The sequence below is a fragment of the Pollicipes pollicipes genome, unplaced genomic scaffold (assembly GCF_011947565.3).
Source record: "Pollicipes pollicipes isolate AB1234 unplaced genomic scaffold, Ppol_2.1 Scaffold_6138;HRSCAF=7277_pilon_pilon_pilon, whole genome shotgun sequence".
Lineage (NCBI taxonomy): Eukaryota > Metazoa > Arthropoda > Thecostraca > Pollicipedomorpha > Pollicipedidae > Pollicipes > Pollicipes pollicipes.
Window position 1 is genome coordinate 4,797,322 of NW_023596818.1, and position 27,705 is coordinate 4,825,026.

A 27,705-nucleotide genomic window follows, 5' to 3' on the forward strand; every position below is an offset into this window, starting at 1 on the left:
TTGCTACTTGTGCTGTTACATGTGGAGGGGCAGACTAGCTGTATCTTGGTATCGCCTCTGTCAAAACGACCCTCCCGGCCGGCGGTAAGGTCGCCTGGTTGCAACGTCTGTTTTAAAGAAATGCTCCACATTTGAGGATCTTGAAGCAAACATCACTTAGAGCTTCTGGTATGCTTTTAAGCAGAACAAGCTTTTTTAAACAACGCCAGCTGTATAAATCTGGGAGTGCTATTTTGCCAGAGGCGATGCCAAGATGCTACTAGCCTGCCCCGACACTGGGTGGCAGAAACAGCGTCATGTCGATATTGCAGAGGTCCGAGAAATTAAGGCATTGAATGATGCATTTAACTGGTGTTCTTACTGATGCGCTTCCAACACACGCTGAATTTTAATACACCTTGCAGTGAAACGCGAGCTGGGGCTAAAATGTGCCGGACCCTAGTCACGACCATTCCAACTGCAGCACCTGTACCTGTGGCCCTTGAACTGAAAAGTCATGTTTTGCTGATGGCAGGGCAAATGTTGAGGCAAGCATTGGATGTCATGAAGCAAGCCCAGTTATGATTATTGGTACGATTGTAAGTAGAATAAACTGTTCTAAATAACACAAATTCTGTTTCGTAAACATGATTCTCCATACGTCATCGTTTGATTTCGCCATGGTACCTTGCACAACAATGATTGAGGGCCGATACACGGCGTTATATCTAGAAATGGTGCTCACGAACACCAGATATAAATCACTCGACGGTTATATTTTTCTTGGCCTTGATCGCCACATGACCAATGAAATGACGGGATTTAAATGGCATTATAGCATCATGGTTGCCTGGGTGGATTTGGAATAGTCTTCCCGAAGCAGTTTGCACATCTTCGCGGAGGTGTATCTTAGCAACTAGATGGGTTCAGGTATTAAGAATGGCAGGGCTATGAGCTGCACTTTCTGAACTCCGAGATAGCTATTTCAGTTCGTAATTCCATACAAATGTGGGACATTCTCTTAAGCCCGGTGCAGTGACCCAATTCGCTCCCAAATGACCATATATTTTTACTCCCGTGTGTTTGAACAAGATTGCCACACCTGCAGCAGCGAATCACAAAGTGCTCCAGCTACTCATATGGGCTTATAGCCATTGATGTAAATGACTGGTGATAGCCTGCGATAGTAATAACCGGGCTCGTCCGGGATTTGAACCCGGGACCTCTCGCACCCTAAGCGAGAATCATACCCCTAGACCAACGAGCCGACAGTGTCTGTGCAAACGCTTTAATTTTGGTTCGAGCAATTACTTTCACTTCGTATTCGGCACGGCTCCGAGCACACGGGTCACACCCTGTCTGGCCCCGTTCGCTTGTCTGGTCCTGGTGTCCTGTCCCGTCCAAGACGGGATAGGGCTGGCCTTCCTGTCCGGGCTGGCACCCCTCTTTACGCCTTGCCCTGCTATTTTCTTTGTCCTTCTGTCTCTCCTGTCCTAACGGTTTCTCTGTTCTGCTTTCCAAGCGTCCTTCATCACTGAGGGCACGGGCCAGAGATGCGAATACGAAAAATGGAAGCAAATAGTAGAGAACTGAACACCAGTCAGCCAAAAGAAAACAGTACAGAATAAGACCCGATCCTGCTTGTCCTATTCTCCCGTCTTTCTCAGTCTTGTGCTGTACAGTATAGGGCTGGAACGGTATCAAAAGATGGGCGGGCGGAGCAAGAACTTCTTTGCCTCGTTCTACCACGTGATATTTCTCTGGCTCTATCCTCTGTCTTTTTCCCCCTGGACTGTGTCCCACCCAACAGTCCATGTCGCATATTCAGTCGTTTGAGATGCAATAATCTTCTCTGCCCTCATTCTGCACTGTTCCTTTTCTCTGCCAAACCCCATCCTCCCCTCTGCTTTGTCCTTCTTCCTGCACTGTCCATGTGCCGCTCTTTTTTCCTTTCCATCCTGTGTTCTGCCCTCTCCTCCATTTTACCCCATCACCGCTCATTTTCTCCCAGGTGTCGTACTTACTGCTCTGTCTGCTGCCCATCCTGCAACGCCTTTTTTGTACTGCCGCCTTGTCCTCGGGCAGAACAGAGGCCAGACCCGCACCCTAATTGAGAATTCTACCCCGAGACCACTGAGCCGATCCAAATATTACGAAAAGTCCTAGTTGTGGACCGCGATGGTACTTTCACATTGTGGGCCGACAGCTCTGGGCTCATTGGCCACACCCACCATCGTCTCACGAGGTCATAGCATAATGCGCTGACTACAGACCGTCGTGAGGGAACATAGCCTTACTAGCGGAGGCTAACCGTGACCATTGGGGTTATATTGGCATGCAAGCTTCGATTTATTCATGGTGATGCATGTCGCGGAACCGTTAGGGCAGAGGGCTGGACCAGGAAACAGGGAAAACAACAGAAAAAGGCGTGACTGGTCATATCCCACCATGACAGGGGCAGACGGGACAAGAGAACATACAAGACAGAAGGGATTCTGTTTTCATCTGTTCTCTGTCCTACTGCCTCCTTCGTGGTCCATTCTTTCTCTTCACATTTTGTCCTCATTCCTTGGATCTCTGCCCTCTTCGCCGGCCACCTGCCCTTTGTCCTGCGTTCCCGTCAGCCGTGCTCATTCTTCCGTTCTGCTCTGTGCGCTGTTCCTTCTCGGGCTATCAGTCATGGCCTTCCGGGCTGTCCCGTCTCAGTCCTTTTTCTACACTGGTTTCGTGTTACCGTTTTTTGTCACAAACCGACGACGTTTATAACCAATGCCTTGTGTTGTGAGATTTTGAGACGGCACTGGGTGTGGACAGTGGGCCCGGAGTGGTCGACTCACGATGTGAAAGTAACAGCACGACCCGCAACCAGGACGTCACAGGGCAATTTGTCGGCTCGTTGGTCTAGGGATGTGATTCTCGCTTCTTGAGCGAAGACCAGGCACGCAGTGACTGGCCAAAAGAGTGGGAAAACGATGTCTGTTATCAGCTCGCTCGTTCCCAACATGCTGAGAGATACTGTGGCACAAAATACCTCGCCACAAATGATCTAGTCACCTCAAAGACTTTTCACGCATGACCTGCTGCCTGTCGGCCCGGGTACATCCCAAATAATACAAAAACTATCGCACATGTCACCAACTTCGCAGATCAGTCACCACTAAACATCGACGATGGTCACGTTCCAGATGTGCGAGTTCAATATCGGCAGCGCTCGATGGAGGCTTTCTGGTGCAGCCACCGTCTTCAGAAATTGTGTTCTCACCGTATGAGGTACAAGATTGAACACTTTGCACCGCCCACAGTACTAGTGAGATTTTGGTGTACTAGTGAGACTCAGTGAGATTTTGGGCAGACGTTTCTTAACACGCGCTCGGGTGGGGTAGCGGGTCAAATTGGCCCCCAAAGATTTTTCCCAAATGGTTTCCGAACGGCGCGGCGCAGCCACGCCAAATTTTGCACGGCTGTAGACAACTGAATAATGGATCGTTTGGCATCAACAATTTAGATGTAGCTTGTAAGATCACTGATCTATGGCAGGTCAAAGTCAGGCCATGGATTCAGCGAAGTCAGTTTCTAGGGAATTGTTCATTCTGATGCAATAACGGAGTGCTAAACAAATCCACACATCTCTGAGATGCTTTCTTAGGCAACACAAATATTGAATGAGCAACTGACGTTGACCTAAGGTCAGGTATGAGGTTCAGACTACGGTCAAAACAAACCTGTTTTATTGCTGTAGAGCTTGCTGTATGAGATAGTTGCTGGTGCTCATTTCAAATTTATTGATTGCAGGAAACTCATTATACATCTTTCATGGACTTCTTAGAGGTCAGAATAGGTCATTCACCCAAAATGACTCAGGTCAACACTTCGTTTTTAGAAACATATTGTCTAGCGTTATCTTTGTAGCTTATTCAAGTGCAAAACTCAGAGCAGTCTTGTATGGTTTAATCACCATGACCTTTAAAAGGTAAGCAAAGTCGCTGACCTTAAATAAGCATGTGACCTTTTGCTTAGAAACAGTCATCTAGGTTTTGGGCGCGCTTTGGAGACCAACCTATAATTTGACATTGTTTGACCTTATTTGACCCAAAGGTCATGACTTAGGGACTACAAAATTTGATCTAGGTGAGTACAGGTCAACACACCCTGTAGATTTTGTGTCTCTAGTTCTCTTAGTTCCTGCGATTTCGGCGGGGGGTCAAATTTACCCCCTCCCCCACACCCGAGTGAAGGGTATCCAGCCAGCCACCCGGGTGCGTGTTAACATACCAATCGCACAACAGTAAGCCTGTCGCAGACAAGTCTATGCTACGTGGACGTCATGTTTGTAGTGCACGCAGATCTGTCTAAAGCGCCTGTGGTACCCCACGAACGTATCCGGTAGAGAACCTCGAGGTTCCGTGGCAGGACTGCTCCACATGTTCCGAGACACACCGAACACCCTCGTCGACCTCTCACCTTTCGTGCCACTGTCAAGTAGAAGGAGACGCTGTGCGATGCGCTGTGGACGGACTGGTTTGTAGCGGACATAGGAAGGAGGTGGTGGCTCAATATGTGTTAAATATTTGTTTCTGTCGATTACGTATTTGTTACTTGGGGAGCAACAAACAATGTCCCACTTGCTGGAATGCCTCGAGAATAAAAATGATCCATGAGCTATGTTTGCCATCAGAGATCACGGTCCTCATTGAGTACTGAGCCTCGACGAGTGTAAATTGAGGCATTCAGCCTTGCCCCTTTTTCAGAATTTGGCCCTCGGCTCCGAAAAACATGACGTCAACTGCTCGGTACTGGTGATGTCTAACTGACATAGAGGCTCTCATCGACTCAGGGAGATCCTTATCAGCGCATGAGCGTCTGATGATTTCCGGACATGTGAACAGGATGAATTATTGAATGCCTCCAGCAGACAGGTAAATCCCTGTGGGTCCTGACCGTCACAGGGGTCCCTCACTGTTGCAGAGGCCCCGACCAATGCGAATCGCAGACCCGGCCTCGTTCCTGCTCGTTCCTACGTCGGTGATCTGTGACTAAAATAGGGGCACGCACTGTCCCAGGGGTCTTCAATCGGTGCGAGAGACACTCTGACTGACATCAGAGGTCGCGGCCCAGCCGTCATTGACTCAGGGACCTGGACCCTCAAGCCCAGACCGATATGCAGCCAGCTGTTCGGTACTGTTGGTGCCTGACAGATATAAAGGCTCTTATCCACCCAGGACGCCCTCAATCGGCGCAAGAGGCACTCTACTCGATTTTAGGTCTCACCCCTAGGTGACGGGCCACTAAATATCACCTCAGGCAAGCTCAACTTGGGTGCTCAGTCTTCGGTGGCGAGGGGTACTTTGGACTCCTCGCAGGCATTTGGAGGCACATTAAGGGGCATTACAAGTGACCCGTCGGTCCCTCAGGACCTAAGGGGGGGGGGGGGGAGACCATGTGCCGGGTGTACCCTCCCTTGCCAGCGCCACTGGTGGTTACACTCACGATGCCGGCTGTGGTTAGAGTGATCGGAGCTGTTCACTGCACAATGTGCAAGTAACGATGCCGCCCAGGATGGGGGCGTTATGGGTATTTATAACGGCTCGTTCGTCTAGGTATATGACTCTTGCTTAGTCCGCGAGAAAGCCCAGGCCCAAATCCTGGACGAATGCGGCACAGGATGGGGACGTTACGGATATTTATAACGGCTCGTTCGTCTAGGTATATGACTCTTGCTTAGTCCGCAAGAGATCCTGGGCTCAAATCCTGGACGAGCCCTTCTATTGCTGCCAAAATGCCTCGGTCTTCATACGTAGGAGCGCGTGTGGATCTCTGTGCCCTTCTGCACACGCACCTTCGAATCTGCTACCATAGTGAATCATAGAAGATCCTTATAAGCCACATGCTCTAATATGAAAGCGAACATTGAAGTCGGCGGGAAGAAACGATACCGGTAGCACCGTTCATTACAATGATTGGGCTCGTCCGGGATTTGAACCCGGGACCTCTCGCACCCGAAGCGAGAATCATACCCCTAGACCAACGAGCCGACGAGGAATGTGTGACGTCCTGGTTGCGTGCCGCGCTGTTACTTTCACATCGCGAGTCGATAGCTCCGGACCAACTGTCCGCACCCAGTACCGTCTCTAAACATCATGACATAGGGCACTGGCTATTATTGCGGCCATTTTGTGTAAATTAATTGGTAAACCGAAAACCGGTGCAAAAGAGAACTGAGCAGGGCAGGACAGAAAGACATGACTGATAGCTCAGAGCGGAGAAATGTGCAGGGCGGAACGAAAGGGTGTACAAGGCAGACGACTTGGGAGGATAGACGGCAGAGGGCTCCTGGCAAAGCGCAAAGATGCAGGGACTGAAAACAGGGCGGAGGACAGAGAACAGGGTACGAAACGGGGGGAGGAAAGAGAAGGAGCAGAGAGCAGATTATAACAGGATCCCTTCTGTCTTGTGCGTCCCGTCCCGTCCCGTCTCGTTCCGCCCAGCACGGGACGTGACCGGTCAAGCCTTGTTCTGTCTTTTGCCCGTTTGCCGGTCCTGCCTTGTGTCCTAACGACTCCTCCACATGCATAGCCACAAATATATTGCAGCTTGCACGCCAATGCAACCCCAATTGTCCCGGCCAAGCTCGGCCACTAGCGCTATGCTCCCTCGCGGCAGTCTGCAGCCGGCGCTTTACGCCATACCTTGTGAGACGATGGTGGGTGTGGCCAGCATGCTCAGAGGCGTACACCTTGAGATGTGAAAGTGACGACGCGGTCCAGAATTGGGACGTTACGGTCGCGTACATCGGCTCGTTGGTCTAGGGGTATGATTCTCGCTTAGGGTGCGAGAGGTCCCGGGTTCAAATCCCGGACGAGCCCGATTATTGCTATCACAGGTAATCACTCGCCATCTTCATCAGTGGCTTTGAGCCCATGTGAGTAACTAGAGTACTTTGCTCTTCTCTACTGCATGTGTGAACTCATGTGGGCAGGACAGTGCGTTAGCCAGCCACCTGCAAGTACGTCCATGCATGCCGGCGAAGGATATATGGGAATCTGGGGGCGAATTGGGTCAATGCTATGGGGTTCGAGAGGGTGTCCCTCTTTTGTATGTGATTTTGAACTGGAATAGCTATCTTGGAGTCCACTCGGTGCAGTTCACAGCCGTGCCATTCTTAAGAACTAAACCCAACTAGTTTCTGAGATACGCGCCCGCGAAGATGCGAGAGCTATTTCGGATAACTACTCCAAAGTCACCCAGGCATCCATGACGCCATATTAACGTCATCTAAATCCTACCATTCCATTGGCCATGTGGCAATTAAGGCCAATAAAAATATACCAATAAACATAAGCGAGCTTATTTCATCATATGTGATGCTTGACGCAACAACTTAAAATGTGGGAAATTTCCTTTAATTGCACTTAACACCGGCGAGACAACCATAACGTTCAATGTTGTGGATATATCTGGTTCTCCAATGGGAATCCGAGCTTACAACCGCATCGTGCTCAGAACTATAGGTGTAACTGGACACAATAACAATGAAGAGTGTATAGATGGCCAAGGCAGTTTGTGCGCCCTAAAACGCACATCATCATAAATGATGTAGGGTAGTTGAACACTAGTGAGACTTATAGGACCTCTCATGAGGTAATCAAAACTCAACAGTTAAAGCACCAGTCAGCCAGTTAAATGTATCATTCAATGACATAATCTTTCGGACGTCTGCAATATCGATATAAGGCTGTTTCCGGCACCCAGTGGGGGGGGGAGGGGGAGGGGGCAGCCTAGCCGTATCTTGGTATCGCCTTTGTCAATACGACTCTCCCGGCCGGCGGTAAGGTCACGTGGTTGCAACGTCCTCTTAAAAGAAATGCTCCACATTTGAGGATCTTAAACCAAGCAGCACTTACGGCTTCCGGTGTGCTTTTAAGCAGAAAAGACATTTTTAACAACACAAGTTGCATAAATCTGGGAGTGCTATATTGGCAGAGACGATGCCAAGATACGACTAGTCTGCCCCGCCATTGGGTGCCAGAAACAGCTTCATATCGATATTGCAGACGTACGAAAGATTACGGCATTGAATGATGCACTTAACTACTGGTGCTACAACAGATACGCTTCCAACACGCGTTGAATTATTGTACACCTCGCAGTTAAGCGCGAGCTAGGGCCATAATGTGCTGGACCCAAATCACGGCCATTCCAACTGCAGCCACCTGTGCCTGTGACCCTTCAGCTGAAAAGACATTTTCGCTGAGGACGTAGAAATACATGATGCTGCTACTGCTGATGACTTTTGATTCCTTCATAAGAGGTCCTATATATAAGTCTCATAATAGTTCAACTACCCTACATTTTTTCTGACGGTATGGGTTTTGGGGCGCGCAAACTAGGTTAGGCACCTGACACCTAAATTCTCTACTCTGTTTTTGTGTCTAATTGCATATAATGTTTGAGCATGAGACGGTCTAAACCCAGATTGCCATTGGAGAACCAGATATATCATAACATTGGGCGTTATGGTGGTCTCGTCGATATTAAATGTAATTAAGGGCAATTTTCTACATGTTGGAATGTTCGCATTTTAGAATGTTGAGGCAAACATTATATTTCATAAAACAAGCCCAGTGATAATTATTGGCACGCTTGTATGTGGAATAAACTGTTCTAAATATCCCAACTTCTGTTTCCTAAACATGATTCTCCCTACGTCATTGTTTGATTTCGCCATGGTACCTTACACAACAATGATTGAGAGCCAATAGATGGCCGTTATATCTAGAAATGAGGCTCACGAGCACCACATGTAAGCCATTCGACAGTCGTATTTATATTGGCCTTGATTGCCATATGGCAGAGGAAATGACGGGATTTAACACGCTCCCGGGTGGCCGGCTAGATACCCTTCGCTTCGATGAGGGGTCAATTTGACGCCCCCTAAGATCTCGGAAACTAAGAAAGCTGGAGACACCAAATTTGCAGGGTGTGTTGACCTGTGCGTGAACTCACAAAGGTCAAAGTTTGAGGTCACAGGATTATGACCTTCGGGTCAACGGCAGACGACCTGGTGCACGGCAGACGACCTGGGAGGGTAGACGGCAGAGGACTCTGGGCAAAGCGCAGGGATGCAAGGACTCACGATAGGAGCGAAACAAAGAGAACAAAGTACGAAGCAGCAAAAAGGAAAAAGGAGAATTAGCAAAGATTAAGAAGAGAGAAGATTTAAACCGGATCCCTTCCATCTTGCATGCCCGTCCCGTCTCGTCTCGTTCCGCTCAGGACGGTACATGACAGGCCATGTCTTGTTCTGCCTTTTGCCCCCTTGCTGGTCTTGCCCTCTGTCGTAATGGTTAATCCACATGCATCGCTACAACTTATTTACAGCCTGCACGTCAATGCAACCTCAGTTGTCACGGTCAAGCTCGGCTACACAGACTACACGACTCCCACAGCTCCCTCACGACAGTCTGTAGCCAGCGCTTTACGGGATAGCCTTGTGAGACGATGGTGGGTGTGGCTAGCTAGCTCGAAGGCGTGCACCGTGCGATGTGAAAGTAATGGCGTGGCCCAGAATTGGGACGTTACGTCACACTCTGTCGGCTCGTTGGTCTAGGGGTATGATTCTCGCTTAGGGTGCGAGAGGTCCCGGGTTCAAATCCCGGACGAGCCCGATTATTGCCGTCGTAAGTACTCGTCTCACAGGTAGTTGTCTATTACTTCAACGGTGAAGGCCAACGACGCTCCAATGCTGTCCTAATCAGAGCCTTGTGTCACAACCTTGTGAGACGATACTAGGTGCGGACAGTTGCTCCGGGGCTGTCGACTCGCGCTGTGAACTTAACGGCGCGGCCCGCAACCAGGAAGTTACAGGAATTTTTGACGGACCATTGGTCCAGGGGTATGATTCTTGCTTCAGGCGCGAGAGGTCCCAGGTTCAGATCCCGGATGGGCAGAGATGTTGCTGTCATTGGTTTCTTGTATTTGTTCCTCCCCATCGATCTGCATCATTGCGGGAACATGCGGGACATGCGGGAACGATGTGGCTTATCAATGTGCTTCCTGGGATGTCTTGACTTCACTATGGTACAGTTGAAGGTATTTGTGATGCTTAGTGTGTGCACCCACGGAATTGATGTCATAGACGGATAAAGGCGGATTTGATGTCAGTCGGTCCCGAGTATGATTTTTCAGCAAGCTTTGTGGTGAAGCGAAAAACATGGCAGGAAGATTAGTAAGATACATAATTACGCTCTCAAACAAACGTGGGTAGCTTTTCAATTGCATCAGCAGTGTGTTGCACAATTGCAGGCTTTAAGCTAATTTCTGATGGCTAGGAAATTATGATAAATCGAACAGTGTGACGTTTCCTTTTTAAATTCTGTATTCGGTTTTGTACTGTGATTTGTGCTGTCTGTCCCTGCGCCTTCCTATATACTGTTCCGTCACGTCCTGTTCTGTCCTCCGTTCTCCCCTGTTGTCGGTCCTGACCTGCCCGGTGTCTTGCTCTGTGCCTCATGTGCTGCTTGTCCTTCCACTTCCTGCTCTGTTACATCGCCCTGTTATTTGGCAGGACACAGGACAAAAAGTTCATATCTATCCGTCGAACGAATTAAAAAAGGTGAAGTTAGAGGTTAAGGCTGCTCAATTTGGAAAGAGAAATTTTTTGCTAGTGCTTAGGTTTCTTGCACCACCTCATAGTTAGTTAATGCTTGCATACCACAACAAGTCCAACGGTCTCCCCGAAGCCCTGCTTCCCGAGCTATACTCTACGACGACAGTCCGTAGCCAGTGCTTTTTGTCACGAGCTCATGCGACGGAAGATGTAACCAATGTCCCGACAGCTGTTGTCCACACGGTGTGACCGTAATGACAGAGATCAGCATTGAGACATGCAGATATGTGCTGTCGGGCCGTTGGTCTACGAGCATGATTCTCGCTTATGGGGCTCAAGTCGTTCCGTCCAGTTCAATGTATAATTTTGCCTCCGCTGTTTCGCCAGACAGGAATGCGAATCGATTTACGAGCTGCACAGTGTTGTGGCACAGTCGCTCTGGGCCTGTATTGACTGTGGTTGGCCAGTTGCCAGCTGACCTTTCCATTTCAGTGGAGCCAAACAATGTCGCTGCGCAGCACAGCTAGACAGTGCTGCTGGCTTATGAGTCCAGCATCTTTCTCCTAGACCACGGAGATGGTTTAGTCTCATGCCTTCTGTCCTGGCTTGTCCTCTGTCGTGAGCTACACTTCGTTCTGCACTGTCATTTCTCTCACCATGCACTCTCCGTCCTTCCCCGTCCATCAGCGGTGGGCCATAATGCACAAGGAAATGGCGTAAAGCGCTGGCTTCAGACTGAAGGGATGGAGCAGAGCCTTAGAATCCCAGGTTAGTCGTGACCATTGGGGATGCATTAACGTGCAATCATCAAACGATATCTGGTGATGCCTGTAGAGGTAAGGCTAGAACGGAATGAATCTCCCTTCAACGCAATTGCAGTTTTTCAATAGGTCTTAATTTCTTTCTGTGGGCATGTTATTTTGTGCAAAGTTCAGTGCGAGAAACCGATTCAGGCAGCAATTTACCTGCCAATTCCAAAGGCTTCAATGATGCTGATCAAGGAGAATGTGAAGAGTTTGTACACAACGGGCTGGGGATAAGCCGTCCATTTCACCTAACGGGGCTTTTTGTGTGCTCTTTCATCAAACACAGACATTTCTGACTAATTCGCAAGCCTTTCCCCCAGCAGTCCGCAAACGATTTTGCTCGGATGCGATAGGCCATCCCATCGCATCTGATGCGATGGGCCACCACATCGCATTATTATAATGACAGCGCAAATCTACAGGACTGCGGCGACGAAGTACATTGCAACTTAATATGCTGATTAGGATGAATGCAGACATGCATGAATTATAGCAATAGCCGGGCTCGTCCGGGATTTGAACCCGGGACCTCCCGCACCCAAAGCGAGAATCATACCCCTAGACCAACGAGCCGACAATATTGCAATACACATCCTAATTCCGGTCTCTTCCATTACGTTCACATGTTGCAGGCATGAGTTGACAGTGCACTGGCCACATCCACCGTCGCACAAGCTCGTGACGTGCGCTGGCTACAGACTGCCGCCGGGGAGCATCGCAAAGGGAGCGGAGCTTTGCCGCGACCGTTGGACTTGTGGTGAAAACTGTATGGCAATGCATGGGATCATAGGACATCAACAAGAGCTTCTCCCCACATGACTTTGTTAGAAGGATAGGCCAGAGCGGTCTGCCCTCTGTCCTGTCAAAGAACAGGCGGTCGTGACAGAGCAAAGTGTGGCAGGAATGAAAAAGACCGGACAGAGCGGAAGAGCACGGGGGCAGGCCACCACAAGCAAAAGCACAGAGCAAAGTGCGGATTGGGAAAAGAGCAAAACGTCATGCTAATCGATTACACAGAACTTGCAAGCTGGTGGTCATGTGCGTACGGCCTGCAATGGCTTTCATCATAAAACCTGGTTGATGTAATTCAAAAGCTACCCGTTGTTCTTGATTTTTCGATATCATTTTTGAAATGTGCTATGGAGTTAGGTAATCATAAATCCCAGCTGTGTTTTACATAAGAAAGGAAAATTGCATCGCTCACCTACTCAAAACTAATTGGCATACGAATCAAAACGAAGTGCATTTGGCTTTACGAACTTCAAAAAGTTAAGTGCCCAAATGTGACATGACGAAGAAGTACCTAAAGACGAGGCAAAAATGCCTCCGGTGTGAAAAGTCACAGGTTTTTTATAATTGACGACACATCATGGTCCCGTGGAAGCAAACCCGATGCTTGGAACATTTCGGGTTTGATACAGCTAGCTTGGTTATAGTTTGTTGTTAGTAACCTCCGCATGAATATGGCTAACGAAGCGCAGAAGCTTCAAGACGCCCATCAGTGCTTGTACGTATAGTGACGGCATGCTCGTAGCTCTGACAGCAAAGACCGGGCTCGTCCGGGATTTGAGCCCGGTACCTCTCGCACCCAAAGCGAGAATCATGCCCCTAAACCAACGAGCCGCATATGCCCGCAGTAACGTCCTGGTTATGGGCCGCGCCGTTAGTTTCACATCGCGAGTCGACAGCTCCGGACCCACTGTCTGTACAGAGAACCGACTCAAAACATCACAACACAAGGCACTGTTTATTACAGCGGTCGTGCCGTGTAAACAAAGTAGTAAACCGAAACCGATGCATCATAAAAAGGACTGAGACTGGGACAGGGCAGGTCTCGACCGATGACCCAGGGTGAAACAACGTGTAGCGCAGAACGAAAGGTTGTGCACGGCAAACGACCTGGGAGGATAGACGGCAGAGGACTCCGAGCAAAGCGCAGTGATGCAAGGAATGACGATAGGAGCGGAAGAGAGAAAGTAGAGTACGAGTCAGGGGAACGGAAAAAAGAGACGAAGCAGAGAGGAAGAGGACAGATTAAAACAGGATCACTTTTGTCTGATATGTCCGTTTCGTCTTGTCTCGTTCCGCTCAGTAGTGGGCGTGACCGGCCATGCCTTGTTCTGTCTTTTGCCCTTTTGCTGGTCCTGCCTTCTGTCCTAACGGCTCATCCACATGCATCGCCATAACTTATTTGAAACTTGCACGTCAATGTTACCCCAATAGTCACCGTCAGCTCGGCTACAAGAGCTACTAGAGCTCCCTCACGACAGTCTGTAGCCAGCGCTTTACGGGATATCCTTGTGAGACGATGGTGGGTGTGGCTAGTGTGCTCGAAGCCGTACACCGTGTGATGTGAAGGTAACGGCGCGGAGCGGAATTGAGACGCTACGCCGCGTTCTATCGGCTCGTTGGTCTAGGGGTATGATTCTCGCTTAGGGTGCGAGAGGTCCCGGGTTCAAATCCCGGACGAGCCCGGTTATTGTCGTCACAGCTGCACGTTTACTACCTCAAGGCTCAACGCTAACGACGCTCCATTGCTGTCCTAACGATAGTCTTGTGTCATGATGCTGTGATGCGGTACTATGAGCAGAGACCGAAAATCTTGACCCGCGACGTGAAAGTACCAGCGCGGTCCGCAACCAGAACGTCATAGAAGTTGTTGACGAATCACTCGTCTAGGGCTATGATCCTCGCTTCGTGTGTGGGAGGTCCCAGCTTCAAAGCCCAGACGAGCCCAGTTATTGCTATCATGGGTACATTGGTATTCGTTCCTCCCATCGAGCTCTATCATTGTTATTATGTTGAAACAAAGTGGCTGATCAGTCTGCTTCCTGGGATGTCCTTCCCTTCACTATGGTATATTCGGAGGTATGTGTGCTGTGCGGTGCGTGCACCCAATAAATTAATATCATGCGGGGACCGATGAAGCCTGACTTACTATGAGTCGTTCCTGAGTATTATTTTTCAGCAAGTTTTTCGGTGAAGCGGGCATTAGATATAATAGTATTGTATTGAGTTACACCTTCATACAAACGTGGGTGGCTTTTCAATCGCATCAGCAACGTGTAATGATGAAATCCAGGGCATGCTTTAAGCTGATTCCTGATAGCTACAAAGTTCTATGTATCCGTCTAACAAAGTAAAAAGGGCGAAGTTAAAAAGTCAAGACTGCCCAATTTGGAAAGAAAAGTTTTTTGTTAGTGATTAAGTCTCCTGCACCACCTTATAGTTAATTAGAGTTTGCATATCAAAACAAGTCTGACGGTCTCGCCGAAGCTGTGCTCCCTGAGCTATGCTTCACGGCGACAGTCCGTAACTAGTGCTTTATGTCACCAGCTCATGCGACGGTGGATGCGGCTAGTGCCCCGACAGCTGTTGTCCGTACGGTATGAACGTAATGACAGAGATCAGCATTGAGACAGACAGATCTGTATTGTCGGGTCGTTGGTCTACGTGCATGATTGTCGCTTCGGGGGCTCAAGTCGTGCCGTCCAGTTTAATGTATAAGTTTGTCTCTGCCATTTGGCCAGACAGGAATGCGGATCAATTTACAAGCTGTACAGTGTTGTGGCACAGCCGCTCTGGGCCTGTGTTGTCTCTCGTTGGCCAGTTGCCAGCTGACCTTTCCATTTCAATGAGGCCAAACAATGTCGCTGCGCAGCATGGCTAGACAGTGCTGCTGGATTATGAATCCAGCATCTTTCCCCTAGACCACGGAGGTAGTTAAGTCACTTGCCTTCTGTCCTGGCTTGTCCTCTGTCGTGAGCTACACTTCGTTCTGCACTGTCATTTCTCTTGCCATGTACTCTCTGTCCTTCCCTGTCCATCAGCGGTGGGCCATAATGCACAAGGTAATGGCGTAAGGGGCTGGCTTCAAACTGAAGGGATGGAGCGGAGCCTTAATATCCTATGCTAGTCGTGACCATTGGGGATGCATTAATGTGCAAGCTTCAAACGATATATGGTGATGCCTGTAGAGACAACGCTAGGACGGAATGAATCTCCCTTCAGCGCAATTACAGTTTTTCAGAAGGTCTTAATTTCTTTCTATGGGCATGTTATGTTGTGCAATGTTCAGCGCGAGAAACCGGTTCAGGTAGCCATTTACCTTCCAGTTCCAAAGGCTTCAATAATGTTGATCAAGGAGAATGAGAAGCGTGTGTACACAACGGGCTGGAGATAAGCTGTCCATTTCAACTAACGGGGCTTTTTGTGTGCACTTTCATCAAACACAGACATTTCTGACTAATTCGCAAAACTTTCCCCAGCAGTCCGCAAACGATCTTGCTCGAATGCGATAGGCCATCCCATCGCATCTGATGCGATGGGCCACCACATCGCATTATTATTAGCATTGTGCTATGATAAAATGCAGAGCATGCTTTAAGCTGATTTCCAATAGCTATGAAAATATGATGAAATGAATAGCAAGGCGTTTTTCATTTTGGTCAATTCCGCACTCCGTTTGGTGCTGTTATTGGTGCTGCCAGCCTTTGCGCCTTCCTGTATGCTGTTCCGTCATGTCCGGTCCTGTCCTCCGTTCTGCCCTGTAGGCATCCTGACCTGCCTGGTGTCCTGCTCTGTGCTTTACGTGCTGCTTGACCTGTCACTTGCTGCTCTGCTACGTCACCCTGTCATTTGGTAGGACACAGGACAGGCAGTTCACGTCCATCCCACTAACGAAGTAAAAAGATTAAAGTTAAGGCTGCTCAACTTGGAAAGAGACGGCACTCGGCCCAAATGTGACATGACATGACGAAGACGTACCTAACGACGAAGCAAAAATGCCTCCGGTGTGAAAGGTTGTTAAGGCATTTCAGGTTTGATGCGGCTAGCTTGTTTATAGTTTCTTGTTAGGAACCCTCGCATCAAAAATTCAACGAAGCGCAGAAGCTCCAAGACATCCATCTGTGCTTGTAAGCATGGTGACGGGACGCTCGTAACTCCGACAACAAGATCCGGGTTCGTCCGGGATTTGAACCCGGAACCTCCCGCACCCGAAGCGAGAATCATACCCCTAGACCAACGAGCCGCACATGCGCTCAGTAACGTCCTGGTTGCGGGCCGCGCCGTTAGTTTTACATCGCGAGTCGACATCTCCGGACCCACCGTCTGTACCGAGTACCGTCTCAAAAAATCACAACACAAGGCACTGGTTATTAGAGCGGTTATGACGTGTAAACAAAGTGGGAAACCGACACCGATGCATCATTCAAAGAACTGAGACTGGGACAGGGCAGGTCCTTACTGATGACCCAGGGTGAAACAATGTGCAGCGCAGAACGAAAGGTTGTGCACGACAGACGACCTGGAAGTATAAACAGCATAGGGCTCCGAGCAAAGCGCAACGATGCAAGGACTTATGATAGGAGCGGAAGAGAGAAAGTAGAGTACGAGGCAGCAGAACGGGAAAAGGAGACGAAGCAGAGAGCAAGAGGCCAGATTAAAATAAGATCACTTTTGTCTGATACGTCCGTTTCGTCTCGTCTCGTTCCGCTCAATAGTGGGCATGACCGGCCATGCCTTGTTCTGTCTTTTGCCTTTTTGCTGGTCCAGCCTTCTGTCCTAACGGGTCATCCACATGCATCGCCACAAGTTATTTGAAGCTCGCACGTCAGTGTTAACCCAAATGTCGCAGTCAGGCTCGGCTAGTGTGCTCTCAGTCTAGTGTGCTTGGAACCGTACACCGTGTGATGTGAAAGTAATGGCGCGGCTCAGAATTGAGACGTTATGCCATATTTTATCGGCTCGTTGGTCTAGGGGTATGATTCTCGCTTAGGGTGCGAGAGGTCCCGGGTTCAAATCCCGGACGAGCCCGGTTATTGCCGTCACAGGTACACGTCTGCTACTTCAACGCTAAAGGCTAACGACGCTCCATTACTGTCCAAACGAAAGTCTTGTGTCATGATGCTGCGATGCGGTACTGTGTGCGGAGCCCGGAGATGTTGACTCACGACGTCCTGGTTGCGCAGTCCGCAACCAGGACGTTACAGAAGTTGTCGACAGATCATTCGTCTAGGGATGTGATCCTCGCTTCGGGTGCGGGAGGTCCCAGCTGGATTATAAGTCCAGCATCTTTCTCCTAGACCACGGAGATGGTTCAGTCCCATGTCTTCTGTCCTGGATTATCCTCTGTCATGACCTACTCTTCGTTCTGTACTGCCATTTCTCATGCCATGTGCTCTCTGTCCTTTCCTGACCGCCAATGGTGGGCCATAAAGCATAAGGTATTGGCGTGAAGCGCTGGCTTCAGACTGAAGGGATGGAGCAGAGCCTTAGTATCCCAGGTCGTGACCATTGGGGATGCATTAACGTGCAAGCTTCAAACGATATCTGGTGATGCCCGTAGAGGCAACGTTAGGACGGAATGAATCTCCCTTCAGCGCAATTGCAGTTTTTCAAAAGGTCTTAGTTTTTTCCGTGGGCATGTTATGTTGTGCAATGTTCAGTGCGAGAAACCGATTCAGGTAATACCTTCCAATTCCAAAGGCTTAAATGATGCTGATCAAGGAGAACGAGAAGCGTTTGTACACAACAGGCTGGAGATAAACTGTCCATTTCACCTAACGGGGCTTTTTGTGTGCTCTTTCATCAATCACAGACATTTCTGACTAATTCGCAACACTTTCCCCCAGCAGTCCGCAAACGATTTTGCTCGGATGCGATAGGCCATCCCATCGCATCTGATGCGATGGGCCACCACATCGCATTATCATAATGACAGCGCAAATCTACAGGACTGCAGCGACGAAGTACATTGAAACTTAATATGCTGATTAGCATGAATGCAGATATGCATGAACTATGGGAATAGCCGGGCTCGCCCGTGATTCGAACCCGGGACCTCTCGCACCCAAAGCGAGAATCATACCCCTAGACCAACGAGCCGACAATATTGCAATACACATCCTAATTCCGGTCTCTGCCATTACGTTCGCATGTTGCAGGCATGAGTTGACAGTGCACTGGCCACATCCACCGTCGCACAAGCTCGTGACGTGCGCTGGCTACCGACTGCCGCCGGGGAGCATCGCACAGGGAGCGGAGCTTCACTGTGACCGGTGGACTTGTGGTGATAACTGTATGGCAATGGATGGGATCATAGGACTTCAACAAGAGCCTCTCCCAACATGACTTTGTTAGAAGGATAGGCCAGAGCGGACTGCCCTCTGTCCTGTCAAAGAACAGGCGGTCGTGACAGAGCAAGGTGTGGCAGGCATGAAAAAGACGGGACAGAGCAGAAGAGCGCGGGTGCAGGCCACCACAAGCAAAAGCACAGAGCAAAGTGCGGATTGGGAAAAGAGCAAAACGTCATGCTAATCGATTACACAGAACTTGCAAGCTGGTGGTCATGTGTGTAAGGCCTGCAATGGTTTTCATCATAAAACCTGGTTAATGTAATTCAAAAGCTACCCGTTGTTCTTGATTTTTCGATATCATTATTGAAATGTGCTATGGAATTAGGTAATCATAAATCCCAGCTGTGTTTTACATAAGAAAGGAAAATTGCATCGCTCACCTACTCAAAACTAACTGGAAAACGAATCAAAACTAAGTGTATTTGGCTTTACAACTTCAAAAAGTAAAATGCCCAAATGTGACATGACGAAGAAGTACCTAACGACGAGGCAAAAATGCCTCCGGTGTGAAAAATCACAGGTTTTTTATAACTGACGACACATCATGGTCCCGTGGAAGCAAACCCGATGCTTGGAACATTTCGGGTTTGATGCAGGTAGCTTGGTTATAGTTTCTTGTTAGTAACCTCCGCATGAAAATGGCTAACGAAGCGCAGAAGCTTCAAGACACCCATCTGTGCCTGTACGTATAGTGACGGCATGCTTGTAGCTCTGACAGCAAAGACCGGGCTCGTCGGGGATTTGAAACCGGTACCTCTCGCACCCAAAGCGAGAATCATGCCCCTAAACCAACGAGCCGCATATGCCCGCAGTAACGTCCTGGTTATGGGCCGCGCCGTTAGTTTCACATCGCGAGTCGACAGCTCCGGACCCACTGTCTGTACAGAGAACCGACTCAAAACATCACAACACAAGGCACTGGTTATTAGAACGGTCATGTCGTGTAAGCAAAGTAGTAAACCGAAACCGATGCATCATAAAAAGGACTGAGACTGGGATAGGACAGGTCTCGACCGATGACCCAGGTTGAAACAACGTGCAGCGCAGAACGAAAGGTTGCACACGGCAGATGACCTAGGAGGATAAACAGCATAGAACTCCGAGCAAACCGCAGTGATGCAAGGACTTACGATAGGAGCGGAAGAGAGAAAGTAGAGTACGAGGCAGCGGAACGGGAAAAGGAGACGAAGCAGACAGCAAGAGACCAGAGTAAAACAAGATCACTTTTGTCTAATACGTCCGTTTCGTCTCGTCTCGTTCCGCTCAGTAGCTGGTATGACCGGCCATGCCTTGTTCTGTATTTTGCCTTTTTGCTGGTCCAGCCTTCTGTCCTAACGATTCATCCACATGCATCGCCACACGTTATTTGAAGCTCGCACGTCAGTGTTACCCCAAATGTCACAGTCAAGCCCGGCTAGTGTGCTCTCAGTCTAGTGTACTCGGAGCTGTACACCGTGTGATGTGAAAGTAATGGCGCGGCTCAGAATTGAGACGTTTTGCCATATTATATCGGCTCGTTGGTCTAGGGGTATGATTCTCGCTTAGGGTGCGAGAGGTCCCGGGTTCAAATCCCGGACGAGCCCGATTATTGCCGTCACAGGCATACGTCTACTACCTCAAGGCTCAAGGCTAACGAAGCTCCAATGCTGTCCAAACGATAGTCGTGTGTCATGGTGATGTGACACGGTACTGTGTACGGAGTCCGGAGATGTTGACTCACGACGTGAAAGTAACAGCGCAGTCCGCAAGCTAGAACGTTACAAAAGTTGTTGACGGATCATTTGTCTAGGGGTATGGTTCTCGCGTCGGGTGCGCGGGGTTCCAGCTTCAGAACCCGGACGAGCCCAGTTATTGCTCTCATTGGTATCATTGATGCATTGATATTCGTTCCTCCCATCGATCTCTATCATTGTTATCATGTTGAAGCAAAGTGGGTCATCAATCTGCTTCCTGGGATGTTCTTCGCTTCACTGTGGTATATTCGGAGGTATGTGTGCTGTGCTGGTGTGTGCACGCAGTAAACTGATATCATACGGGGACCGATGAAGACTGACTTGCTATAAGTCGTTCCTGAGGATGATTTTTCATCAAGTTTTTCGGTGAAGCGGACTTGAGATATAATAGTATTGTACGGAATTACACTTTCAAACGAATGTGGGCAGTTTTTCAATCGCATTAGCATTGTGCTATGATAAAATCCAGGGCATGCTTCAAGCTGATTTCTGATAGCTATGCAATTATGATGAAATGAATAGCCTCTCGTTTTCCTTTTTGGTCAATTCCGTACTCCGTCTGGTGCCGTGATTTGCGCTGCCCTCCCCTGCGCTTTCCTGTATACTGTTCCGCCATATCCCGTCCTGTCCTCCGTTCTTCCCTCCTGGCGTCCTGACCTGCCCGGTGTCCTGCTCTGTGCTTTATGTGCTGCTTGACCTGTCACTTGCTGCTCTGTTACGTCGCCCTGTTATTTTGTAGGACGCAGGACTGATAGTTCATGTCTATCCGACTAACGAAGCAAAAAGGATGGAGTTAAAAAATCAAGGCTGCTCAATTGGGAGAGAAACGTTCTGTTAGTGATCCGGGCTCACGCATCACCTTATAGTTAGTCCAAGCTTGCGTATCGAACAAGTTCAGCGGTCACTGTGCAGCTCCATTCCCTGACCTATGCTTCACTGCGACAGTCTGTAGCCAGTGCTTTATGTCACGAGCTCGTGCGATAGTGAATGTGGCCAATGCCCGAGAGCTGTTGTCCGTACGGTGTGAACTTAATGACAGAGGTTGACATCGAGATATGTAGATATGTGTTGTCGGCTCGTTAGTCTAGGTACATGTTTCGCGCTTAGGGAACTCATGACGTGCCGTCCAGTTCAACGTGTAATTATGCATCTGGAATTCCGCCAGGCAGGAATGCGGATTGCATTTACGTGCCACACAATGCTGCAGCACGGCCACTCCGGGCCTGGGTTGACTCTCGTTGACTTGTTGCCAGCTGACCTTTCCATTTCAATGGGGCCGAACAATGTCGCAGTGCAGAACAGATAGACATTGCTGCTGGATTATGAGTCTAGCATCTTTCTCCTAGACCACGAAGATGGTTTCGTCCCATGTCTTCTGTCCTGGCTTGTCCTCTGCCGTGTTTAGGGACGTCTGCATGGTTGTTACAACCACTGTCTAGCATTGTGGCCAGTGCAAATCGCTTTATCTTGTGCACTGATAACATTATTTCTGAAGACGGTGGTGGTGCCATCAAGAAGCCTCCGTCGAGCGTCACCGATCTTGGACCTGCACATCTGAAATGTGACCAGTTCGGTGTTTGCTGGTGACGGTGCGGGCTGCGAAGTTCGGCCGCCTTACATGTGTGATGGCTGTCAAGTTGCGTCAGATGTGTCCGGATGGATTTGCAGCAGGTCATGCGTTGAAAGTCTTGGGAGTGACTAAATGGTTTGTGCCGAGGCAGTTTGTGCCACAGTATCTCTCAGCTGGTTGATGGCTATTGGACTAAGCAAAAAGCATCGCTCTCTCACCTTACTGGCCTGTCACTGCGTATCCGGTCTCTGATCAAAAAGGACGCAAAGAGGTGAGACGCAACGGGCTGATGTTAAGCTTGCGCTAGTGCCCTATATCATTTGAGCCAAATTCTTCGGTCATAGTATGTGTCGTTTACGCCGGACTTAGGCGTTCAGCCGACATGCTTGGTTTGGTTGGTTACAATGGGTCGTTTCTAAACACTGGGACGTAACGCACATATGCGTTCGAACTCAAAGCGACAGGGCACATCAATCTATATGCACTTCTAAGCGCCGAAGTAGCAGACCAGCACTACTGACGTGAATAGCCGGGCTCGTCCGGGATTTGAACCCGGGACCTCCCGCACCCAAAGCAGACCAGCACTGCTGACGGCAATAGCCGGGCTCGTCCGGGATTTGAACCCGGGACCTCTCGCACCCAAAGCGAGAATCATACCCCTAGACCAACGAGCCGGTGGCACGAATCGCAGCGTCCCAATTCTGAGCCGCGCCGTTACTTTTACACCGGATAGTGTGCGGCTCCGATCACGCTGGCCACATCCACCATCGTCTCACCAGGTTATAACGTACAGCGCTAGCTTCAGACTGCCGTGAGGGAGCAGAGCCATAGCATCCGGGCTGGGCCGCGACAACTGGGGCTGCACTGACGTGCAAGCTACAAACTATTTCTGGCGATGCATGTGAAGGAACCGTTACGACAGGAAGGTAGTACCGGCAAAACGGCAAAAAAACAGAACAAGGCATAGCCGGTCATGTCCAGTCCTGGGCGGGACGAGACAACGTGGGACGGGCATGTAAGACAAAACGATCTCTACTTTCATTTGTTATCTGTCCTTACGTCTGCTTCGTACTTCTGCCTCTGTGCTGTCCGGTCTGCTGTGCATACCCTTTCGTTTTGCCCTGCACGTTGTTACACCCAGCGCTATCACTCGTGTCCTGTTCTGTCCTGTCTCATTCCTCTCTCCGTATCGGTTTTCGGTTTCCCTTTTTCGTCACGAAATGACGACGCTAATAACAAGTACCTCGCGTTCCCGGCTTCTGAGACAGTACTGGGACAGTACTGGGTACTGAGACAGTGCTGGGTAGGGACGGTAGTCCGGAGCTGTCGGCTTACGATGTGAAAGTGACGGTGTTATCAACGACTAGGGTTGGGAGACGGTGGTTTTGGCTCGGTAGCCTCGGGGTATGATGCTCGCTCCGGGTGCGAGAGGTCCCCGGCTCAAATCCCTGATGAGCCGGGCTGTTCCCATCACTGACACTCCTAGTCCTCCTTCCTCCTCACCGACTTCGACGATTGCTATTCAGAGCATGTGGCTTCTAGGGACTCTCAATGATGATTCACTTTGGTATATCCAAAGGTCTGTGCGATGTGTAATATGTGCACCCATTGAAGCAAGGTCATTCTGGGGCAAATGCATATTGAATTTTGATGGAGTTGGTCGTATGTGTGATTCGCAACAGGCTTACTGAAGAGGCAAGTTTTTTATGTAATATTATTGAACTGACCAACGCTTTTAAACGACCGTGGGTAGCTCTCGCAACTTCTGAGGAATCCAAAAGCTTGTTCTGTGTATTTCTCTAAACGTCTCCTCCGTCCTGTCCTATTCTTTGTACAGTCCTGTCTCTACGTTTTCTTGTATCCTGTTCCGTCACAACCTGTCCTGTATTCCGTCCTGCCCTGTCGTTGGTCTTGATCTGCCCGGTGTCCTGCTCTGAGCTTTACGTGCTGCTAGTTCTGGCACACTTTGCTCTATCACTTTACTAGCCTGTCCTTTCGTATATTGTCTCTAATCAGGAAGTACGCGAATAGTTTGAACGCAGTGGGCTGGTGTGCAGCTTGCACTAACATCCCATGCCACTTGGACTCAATCCTCCAGCCTAAGCGTGCGTCGTTTAAGCCGTGATCAAGAGTTCAGTCGACGGACTTGGTTTAACTGCATTTACCTTTTCCACAAAGGTAACTGCAACTGAAACTGCACATGCATTGATCATCTCATCACTTTATAAAACATGATCCTCTTATATCCTCTGCGCTAAGTCCTTCAACCATAGAACGTCTTGCTAACCGTGGGCTTGAGCCTGCAGGATAAGGAGCTGATCCGATGATGGTCATGAGGGTCTTTTAAACATTGTTATCAGGAGAACATACCTCCGCACACGCAACTCCACAAGACTCAAGTGCGCAGATTATTCACAGCGTCTCTACACATTGCAGGGCAGACGAACACCTGTGACGGCAATAAGCGGGCTCGTCCGGGATTTGAACCCGGGACCTCTCGCACCCTAAGCGAGAATCATACCCCTAGACCAACGAGCCGATGCACGTCGCCGTAACGTCCCGTTTCTGAGCCGCGCCGTTACTTTCACATCTCAAGGTGTACGGCTCGGAGCATGCTGCCCACACCTACCATCGCCTCACAGGATTATGGCGTAAAGCCCTGGCTACAGACTGTCGTGAGGGAGCTCTAGTAGCCCCAGTAGCCGAGGTTGGCCGGGACAATTAGGGTTGTACTGACGTGCAAGTTTCATTCTTTTGGTGGCATCGCATGTGGAGGAGCCGTTAGGACAGAAGGCAGTACCAGCAAACGGACAAAAGACAGAACAAGACATGGCCGGCCATGTCCCGTCCTGAGCGGAACGGGACGGGACGGACAGCAAAGCAGAAGGGGTCCTGTTTAAAGCTGCTCTCTGCCTCTTCTCTTCTTTCCTTTCCTTTGTCTCGGACTCGGGTCTCTGCATTCTGCCTCTATCTCCAGTCCTTGCATCTCTGCCCTTTGACCGGACTCCTTTGCCGTCCATCCTTGCAGGTCGTCTACCACGTATGCTCGTTTATTCCGTCTTGTACGTTGTTCCACCCGAGGCTATTAGTCGTGTCCTTTTGCCATGCCCTAAGTCTTTTTTTCTGCACTGGTTTTCGGTTTACCAATTTATTTACACCAAATGACTACACTAATAACCAGTATCTTGTGCTGTGATCCTTTGAGACGGTGCTGGGTGCAGACAATGAGCCCGGGGCTGTCGACTCGCGATGTGAAAGTAACAGCGCGGCACGCAACCAGGGCGTTAAAATGTGTTACATCGGCTCGTTGGTCTAGGGGTATGATTCTCGCTTCGGGTGCGAGAGGTCCCGGGTTCAAATCCCGGACGAGCCCAGTTATTGTCACTGTGGGTACTCGTATAAGCCGAGCAAGGCCTAGCGTTAGAGGGGGTTATGAGTTCGGTTATATGTTCGCGTGACAGTCCAGTGTTTAAATGCCAGTCAGCCGACAAACTCATGTATTCTGCTCGCAGGCGGTATTAAAAAATGGTAAGGGTGGTTTACTAGTGTGTATACTAGTTTTCACCTATTAGGGGTAGACTGTATGGTAGGTATACTAGTTTTCATCTATTGTTGCCTACTCACATAAGTCAAACTCACAATGAAGAAGCGCAGAACGACCCGGAAACCCATATGCGCTTCTACGGTTCGAAGAAGTATAGCGGTATATTTGACACCATCAGCCGGGCTCGTTTGGGGCTTGAACCCGTGACCTTCCGCATCCTAAGCGACATCCATACCCCTAGGCCAACGGGCTAACAACAACATTGCAAACGTGGCGGGACTAAACAACCGACCAAACCTGTTGACAATCCCATGTCCCAAGCTTTTGCCACCGACTGAACCAAACCTTCTCCATTCGACACTGCTTAGTCGATAACCTATGCCATACAGAACAAGTGACCTTTGGATCAGGGGTATTGGATCAGGTGAAAGGTCACCACAAATAAGAAAAAGTAAGCACACCGTGTGTCCGAAGCCGTTACCTGTGCAACCGTTGCCTGTTCCGTCATGTCCTGTTCTGAACTCCGTTCTGTCCTGTTGTTTTTCTTAACCTGCCCGGTGTCTTGCTCTGTGCTTTATGCGCTGCTTGTCATGCCACGCCTTGCTCTGCCTTTTTGCCTTTGGCAAGGCAGAGGGCCGACAGCTCAGGTGTATTCCTCTAACGAAGTGAAAAATGGTGAAGTTTATGTTAGAATATACGTCAATCCATTTTGGAATAGGTGAAGGTGCTCTGGTCCGATACATCACCATACAATTAGGTGAAGCCATCGCGACGCCATGCGCATCAACACACTTCCGGAGGTCACGGCTCTGATGGATTCCCAATAATCACAGTTGGCGGTCTGGAGTCAAAAAACGGGCCCGCATGCTGCTGCGTGCATGCTAGAGATTATTACTAACAGAACCTGTTTTATAGGATCCTCACATCCCATGTTATGAGCAGTTAACTCCATCCTTTTCTGCTTGTATAAAACTCGTCAATACGCCCGAGGTTCTCTAACCTCCCACGCAGCCCCATGCTTTCCCTCATCTCCTGCACCGTTTCATGGTCTGTACAATGTTGAAGTAATGACGCGTCCCAGAATTGAGACGTTAAGGGAACGTGTATTGGTTCTACCGCCGCACGTTAAAAGCGTTGGCCCATTCAATAATTTTACATGAAAAACTCGCGTCTTCAATGAGCCTGCTGCGAATGACACCACCAGCTTTAACCAGCGACCAGCAATCGTTAAAGGCCAACGACTTTAACGACCGCTTTTAGTTGTTATGATTATTATCATTATTCCGAACTTTGACGAAATCCAGCGAGTGGCTATTCTAAAGCCTCATCAGTACATGCTACATACATCAACGCAGAACACGCACCACATGCAAATGAGACGCCAGCGGTACACATACGACGTTATAAAACATGACCGACTTGTGATACAATCAGCACCTGCACATCATGGCCAGTTGGTCAAATTAGGCAAATTCTCGCAACCTCTGAGCAATCCGATGGCATAACGTTTTGTTCTTTTTCTAAACGCGTCCTCCGTCCCGCACTCTTCTTTATGCAGTGCTGTCTCTACGCTTTCCTGTATCTTGTTCCGTCATGACCCGCTCTGCCCTCCGTTCTGCCCGGTATCCTGCTCTGTGTTAAACGCTGATATCCACAGCGTTTCTACACATACAGAAGTAGACAAGCGTCTGCGCCGGCAATAACCGGGCTCGTCCGGGATTTGAACCCGGGACCTCTCGCACCCTAAGCGAGAATCATACCCCTAGACCAACGAGCCGATACACCTTACCGTAACGTCCTAATTCTGGGCCGCGCCATTACTTTCACACCACACAGTGTGCGGCTCTTAGTACACTGGCCACACCCGCCATCGTCTCACAAGGTTATCCCGTAAAGCACTGGCTACAGACTGTCGTGGGGGAGAATAGGCCTAATAGCCGAACACGGCCGGGGCAAGTCGCGGTTGCGCTGACATGCAAATTTCAAAATATTTGTGACACTACATATGGAGAAGCCGTTAGGACAGAAGGAAAACGGGCAAAAGATAGAACAAGACATGGCCGGCCATGTTCCGTCCTGAGCGGGACGGATAGGACGGGCAGCAAGACAGAAGGGACCCCGTTTTAAACCACTCTCTTCTCCTTCTCCTCTTTCCTTTCCTTTGTCTCATACTCTGTTCTCTGCCTTCCGGTTCTATTTTCAGTCCTTGCATCTCTGCGCTTTGCCAGGAGTCATCTGCCGTCTATCCTTGCAGATCGTCTGCCACGCATGCCCTTTCATTCTGCCCCGCACGTTGTTCCACCCAGGGTTATCAATCGTGTCGTTCTG

General features: G+C 49.4%; 13 non-coding genes across 13 annotated transcripts; 6 read left to right on the forward strand and 7 right to left on the reverse strand.

The window, feature by feature from the left end:
* Positions 1–1,174: 1,174 nt before the first annotated feature.
* On the reverse strand, positions 1,175–1,246 carry TRNAP-AGG (transfer RNA proline (anticodon AGG)). The gene has a single exon. It is a non-coding gene; the product is annotated as a tRNA-Pro (tRNA).
* A 4,692-nt stretch (positions 1,247–5,938) lies between these two features.
* Positions 5,939–6,010, reverse strand: TRNAP-CGG (transfer RNA proline (anticodon CGG)). Its single transcript has one exon. It is a non-coding gene; the product is annotated as a tRNA-Pro (tRNA).
* A 760-nt stretch (positions 6,011–6,770) lies between these two features.
* On the forward strand, positions 6,771–6,842 carry TRNAP-AGG (transfer RNA proline (anticodon AGG)). The gene has a single exon. It is a non-coding gene; the product is annotated as a tRNA-Pro (tRNA).
* Positions 6,843–9,571: 2,729 nt separating this feature from the next.
* Positions 9,572–9,643, forward strand: TRNAP-AGG (transfer RNA proline (anticodon AGG)). Its single transcript has one exon. It is a non-coding gene; the product is annotated as a tRNA-Pro (tRNA).
* A 2,249-nt stretch (positions 9,644–11,892) lies between these two features.
* Positions 11,893–11,964, reverse strand: TRNAP-UGG (transfer RNA proline (anticodon UGG)). Its single transcript has one exon. It is a non-coding gene; the product is annotated as a tRNA-Pro (tRNA).
* Positions 11,965–13,793: 1,829 nt separating this feature from the next.
* On the forward strand, positions 13,794–13,865 carry TRNAP-AGG (transfer RNA proline (anticodon AGG)). Its single transcript has one exon. It is a non-coding gene; the product is annotated as a tRNA-Pro (tRNA).
* Positions 13,866–17,136: 3,271 nt separating this feature from the next.
* TRNAP-AGG (transfer RNA proline (anticodon AGG)) lies at positions 17,137–17,208 on the forward strand. The gene has a single exon. It is a non-coding gene; the product is annotated as a tRNA-Pro (tRNA).
* Positions 17,209–18,207: 999 nt separating this feature from the next.
* Positions 18,208–18,279, reverse strand: TRNAP-UGG (transfer RNA proline (anticodon UGG)). The gene has a single exon. It is a non-coding gene; the product is annotated as a tRNA-Pro (tRNA).
* A 1,762-nt stretch (positions 18,280–20,041) lies between these two features.
* On the forward strand, positions 20,042–20,113 carry TRNAP-AGG (transfer RNA proline (anticodon AGG)). Its single transcript has one exon. It is a non-coding gene; the product is annotated as a tRNA-Pro (tRNA).
* A 2,322-nt stretch (positions 20,114–22,435) lies between these two features.
* On the reverse strand, positions 22,436–22,507 carry TRNAP-UGG (transfer RNA proline (anticodon UGG)). Its single transcript has one exon. It is a non-coding gene; the product is annotated as a tRNA-Pro (tRNA).
* Positions 22,508–24,299: 1,792 nt separating this feature from the next.
* Positions 24,300–24,371, reverse strand: TRNAP-AGG (transfer RNA proline (anticodon AGG)). Its single transcript has one exon. It is a non-coding gene; the product is annotated as a tRNA-Pro (tRNA).
* Positions 24,372–25,134: 763 nt separating this feature from the next.
* On the forward strand, positions 25,135–25,206 carry TRNAP-CGG (transfer RNA proline (anticodon CGG)). The gene has a single exon. It is a non-coding gene; the product is annotated as a tRNA-Pro (tRNA).
* Positions 25,207–27,082: 1,876 nt separating this feature from the next.
* TRNAP-AGG (transfer RNA proline (anticodon AGG)) lies at positions 27,083–27,154 on the reverse strand. The gene has a single exon. It is a non-coding gene; the product is annotated as a tRNA-Pro (tRNA).
* Positions 27,155–27,705: the final 551 nt, after the last annotated feature.